The following is a 5,154-nucleotide window of genomic DNA, read 5'->3' on the forward strand; positions in this document are numbered from 1 at the left end:
GCCTTCCCTACCTCCCCACAGCAGAATTTTATTTATTTATTTATGCTTTTTGGGTCACACCTGGCGATGCACAGGGTTTACTCCTGGCTCGTGCACTCAGGAATTACTTCTGTCGGTGCTTGGGGGATCCTATGGGATGCTGGGAATCGAACCCAGGTCAGCCGCGTGCGAGGCAGACACCCTCCCCGCTGTGCTATCGCTCCAGTCCCAAAACCCCCACAAGAGGCCTACGGCACCTGGTATTCCCAAGCGGTCTCCCATCCAAGTACTAACCGGGCCGGACCCTGCTTAGCTTCTGAGATCAGATGAGATCAGGCGCGTTCAGGATGGGTCTGGCCGTAGACCCCCACAGCAGAATTCTTAAGGAATGATTGGAACACTCGCTTTACTGCTTCCTGGCCCATCTCTTTACACAACGAAGTCATGACTGGGAACTTTCTGCTCTTTTCCCACAAAGGGCAGGTGGGGAGATTCGATTTCAGAATGCCAAGGAGTGATGGCTCCTAAGCCAGGCTAGAAAATTCACAGGGGGGGAAAGCAAAGCCTCACCAGCGATGAGTCACTTTATGCAATTAAAGGATCTCTCAGTCATTCAAAACCAACGGTGGCAGGAAGGCCCATCATAGCTGCTCCAAGATCTTCAATATCCACCCAAGCATCGGAGACATGATCAAAGAATTCATGTTGATTTTATGTCCTGGCGCTGGTTTCTTTCTTCTGCTTCTTTATTCAGTTACATTCTCATGCATGAAGATAAAGAAGTATGTTTTGCTGCTTTGAATTTAACACCAACTATTATAGCCCAGCAGGTAGGGTGTTTGCCTTGCATGCGGGAAGTATCCCGAGAGTATTCCGCCTGTACGGCAGAGCCTGGCAAGCTCCCCGTGGCATATTCGATATGCCAAAAACAGTACAACAATTCTCACAATGGAGACGTTACTGGTGCCCGCTCGAGCAAAAAATCGATGAGCAACGGGATGACAGTAACAGTGCTGCCGTGCTATTGGTCCTTGAACTATCGTGACTTGAAGGATGTCTGGAAAAACGTGTTTATTGTTCCATATTTTAAGGCTCGATAGCTAAAACACCTTCTGTCTTCAACCTGCCTTAAGAATGAACTATCATGCATGTGACATTTCACTAGTAAATGCTAATAAACATCTTGCATTGGCTAGCTGAAAATTTAAAAAATATAACATTAATGGGATCAGAGATATAGTATTGGGAACCTAAACCTTTTGCCTTGCATGTAGTCAACCCTGTTGAATCTCTGGTAGCACACAGGGTCCCCCAAGAACCACCGGGAATGATACTGGAGCAAAGAGCCAGAAGTAAGCCATAAGGACTTCTGGGCGTGAATGGCTAGAGTCTCCAGGATTTGTCAGTTATTCAAACCAAAATAAAAGAACAAAATAAAAAAAAAGAACACATTAACCCCAGTAATTGAAACTGCATTCATAGAAGTGAGATCATATAAGACAACTGGGGGGGGGGGCTGGAGCAATACCACAGCCAATAGGGTGTTCGCCTTGCACACGGCTGACTGGGTTCGATGGGTTTGATTCCCAGCATCCCATATGGTCCCCCAAGCACTGCCAGGAGTAATTCCTGAGTGCAGAGCCAGGAGTAACCTCTGTACATTGCTGGGCATGACCCAAAAAGCTTAAAAAAAAAAGAAAATAGGAATGATGAATAGAATGATAATACTAAATCTTAAGGTTTTTTTTTTAAATAAGGGCAGTTAAATTTTTTTTAAATGACTGAACCTCATCCCCAGTTCCCTGTTAGAACAGTATGTTATTAACAAATCTTAGAAATAAAAACGATGGGTTTTAAATGAAGAAATTATCTTGTGATTCTGGTGGTTTCTAAGCAAGCCCTACTGGTAAGACTGTATTAGACTAAAGGCTGTGAAAGAGAATTCAAGAGCTCTCTGTAAAATTATAGAGACTAACAGGTTTCTCAGAATCAATCTCTCCTCCTCCCTCTTTCCTGGATTCGGAGAGAAATTGAATATCCAAGTCATGACCTCCCAAATGGCGGCACTGGAATATTCCAGTGGATTGTAGAAGTGTTATCTAAAGAGCAAACATTTCCTAATCTTGTTGGTTAGGCACTGTGGAAGGTTGAACATATTCCTGGAAATGGACAGGAAAAAAAAAGTTCTTCTTAAGGAAAAAATAAATAAAATTCTGACACACGGAGACCAGCACACTTGTTATTCCACCAGATTTCTCCACACCTGCATGCATACAGCATGTCATTTTAAAATGCACTCACGAAATCTGCAGTTGGATCCATTTTCAGTTGGAAAAAAAAAATACCAAGAAAACTGCTAGTTACCAGTGGCCAAAAGGAAGGTTTTTACATACAAGGAACAATTTCTGGAGTTGTGTGAAAAATCTAATTTTGTCCTTCTTCTTCTTTTATTTATATTACAGATATTTTGCAAGTTCTGTGAGACTCCATCCCACACAAGATACTGAATCGAAGTGACACAGAGGACTGAATTTCTTCAGTATTTCACAGTTACCGAAACACCTGTGCTAAATACTTTTCTGTGTTATCAGCTGTGAAAACTCACTGTTCAATAACCCTCCAAATTTCTCATTCATTCCCCATGCTGGGGGATTTGGGCCACCTCGCGATGGCTTATTGTTCAATGCTTAGGAGAATGGTGGTTCAAGGGCTGCGGAATGGATTTTGTTTTTAAGTACCCCGCAAATTTCACCTCCACTCCTTCTAGACGCTATGCTCGCCTCTACCTCTTCTGAAACGCCGCCTGATCTAGAAATTAATTAAGCAGAAACTAGGTGGGTACAAATACCGTAACATTCTGAAGCTTAATTAGCAAATGCTTTTTAGCTTCACAACAGGTCCTAGCCTTGCTGGTTACTTTGTTTCTTGAGAGGAGAAAGCCAAGCGGTATTCTTCTTCGCTTCCTTTCAGAGAGGAAACAAGAGTGGAAATTTAAAAATAGATCAAGGGATGCTCCCTAGCAACCCGGCTGCATTGCTGGTGCGCGGGCGGAAGTGGCCTGTATTCTGCCAGGTACCTCACAAGCCAACTCCCCCCTGCTCGCAGGGGCGAGGAGGGGACACGAGCCCTAGGGCCAGGGAGGGGACAGGCAGAGATGGCCCCCTTGGAAAAAATTCAAATGAGCCACAGGGGTTCAGCCTAGTTGCGGTAGGGTGAACGGTAGGGGCGGCTTTGCTGGGCTCGAGGAGATTCTCGATCGCCCTCCCCAGGGAGGGGCCGCGCCCAGCCCCTGGGATCAGGCAGAGGGGCTGGGGCTGAAAAGGCTCCAGGTCATCCTCAAAGACCCCGAGAAGAGAGAAGAGAAATCGCTTTGCAAAGACTCGGGCTTAGTAGTCAAAGAAGCAGGGCATTTCTTCCTTAAACAAGAAAGGGGAGAAATGAAAAGATGGGATGTTTATGGATGGGTGTGTGTGAGTGTGTGTGTGTGTGTGTGTGTGTGGTGGAATGAATGTTTATTAATGAGTGTGTATGTCTGTGTGGTGGACAGAATGTTTATGGATGGTGTGTGTGTGTGTGTGTGTGTGTGTGTGTGTGGTGGATGGAATGTTTATTGACAAGTGTGTGAGTCTGTGTGATGAATGGAATGTTTATAGATGTGTGTGTGTGAGTGTGTTTGGTGAATGGAATATTCCTGGATGTGTGTGTTTTGGATGGAATGTTTATAGACAGGCGAGTGTGTGTATAAAGGGTGGATAAAATGTTTATGGACATGTGTATGCGCGTGTGCATGTGTGTGTGTGTGTGTGTGTGTGGTGGATGGAATGTTTATGAACAGGTATGTGTGTGTGTGTGTGGATAGAATGTTTATGGACGTGTGTGTGTGTGTGTGTGTGTGGTGGATGGAATGTTTATGAACAGGTATGTGTGTGTGTGTGTGGATAGAATGTTTATGGACGTGTGTGTGTGTGTGTGTGTGTGGTGGACGGAATGTTTATGGACAGGTATATGTGTGTGTGATGGATAGAATGTTTATGGACGGGTGTGCGTATGTGTGTGTGTGAAGGGTAGATAGAATGTTTATGGACTTGTGTGTGTGTGTGTGTGTGTGGAATGTTTATGGACAGGTATATGTGTGTGTGATGGATAGAATGTTTATGGACGGGTGTGTGTATGTGTGTGTGTGAAGGGTGGATAGAATGTTTATAGACCTGTGTGTGTGTGTGTGTGTGTGTGTGTGTGTGGTGAATGAAATGTTTATGGGTGTGTGTGTGTGGTGAATGGAATGTTTATGTTTGTGTGTGTGTGTGTGTGTGTGCTTGTGTGTGGTGGGTGGAAAGCTTCCTGTGGAGCCGCAAGGCTGGCCCTGGAGGCTCTGCAGAGAAGGCTGAGGGGAGAAGCCCTGTGTGTCAGATAGCGGCATCTCTCAGGCACCCCGGCGCGCACTGTGAAAATATCATAGAAAAATATGACATCAAATTGTCTGCCTGCAATGAGATCACTTCTTATTAAAATAAAAAGGAGAGAGGTATAGAGACTAACAATGCATCTCCTTGTCTCGCGCAGACTTCACACAAAGAAAGTTGCCTGCACGCGGGAGACGCAAAAACATGTCCTTGTGTCAAAAGTGGAATAATTAAGCACTCAACGCCAGTTCATTAACCGACTGTGTTCCCCGTTCCATTTTTAAAAACTTATTTGTTCACGATGCCTTTGAAAGAAAAGATCAAGTAAATGACTTTAACTCAAATATTTTCCTTCTGCCTGCCTTCCTTCGTCCTTCCTTCCGTTCCTTACAACCTTCACCTCTATAATTTCATGCCCCAGCATCCCAGACGGTCCCTAGAGGCTCCCAGAAATGGTCCCTGAATACAGAGCTAGGAATAAGCCCTGAGCACTGCTGGGTGTGGCCCCAAATAAATAGAAATAAAATAACCACTTCTTTATACTCATTGAGAAATACCAAAGAAACGGTGTAAGTATGCCTTTAAACACATGCATATCTCAATTGGTATTTATATCTATCTTCTAGGTAGTAAACTAAACATGTCTTTGAATTCAATAATAGTTTCAAGAAATTTGTCACCAAGGGAAAAAATCTTAAAAATATACAATCAATCTCTTTTCACTATTTAGTGTACAAAACTCTTTGTAACTGAAATAGTCTTATGTTTATAT

At 43.9% G+C, this 5,154-nt stretch overlaps 1 non-coding gene across 1 annotated transcript; it reads right to left on the reverse strand.

Annotated features, from left to right (window-relative positions):
- Nucleotides 1-224: 224 nt before the first annotated feature.
- On the reverse strand, nucleotides 225-344 carry LOC129402847 (5S ribosomal RNA). Its single transcript, XR_008628885.1, has one exon. It is a non-coding gene; the product is annotated as a 5S ribosomal RNA (ribosomal RNA).
- Between the last annotated feature and the right edge of the window lie 4,810 nt (nucleotides 345-5,154).

The sequence above is a fragment of the Sorex araneus genome, chromosome 2 (assembly GCF_027595985.1).
Source record: "Sorex araneus isolate mSorAra2 chromosome 2, mSorAra2.pri, whole genome shotgun sequence".
NCBI classification, from domain to species: Eukaryota; Metazoa; Chordata; class Mammalia; order Eulipotyphla; family Soricidae; genus Sorex; species Sorex araneus.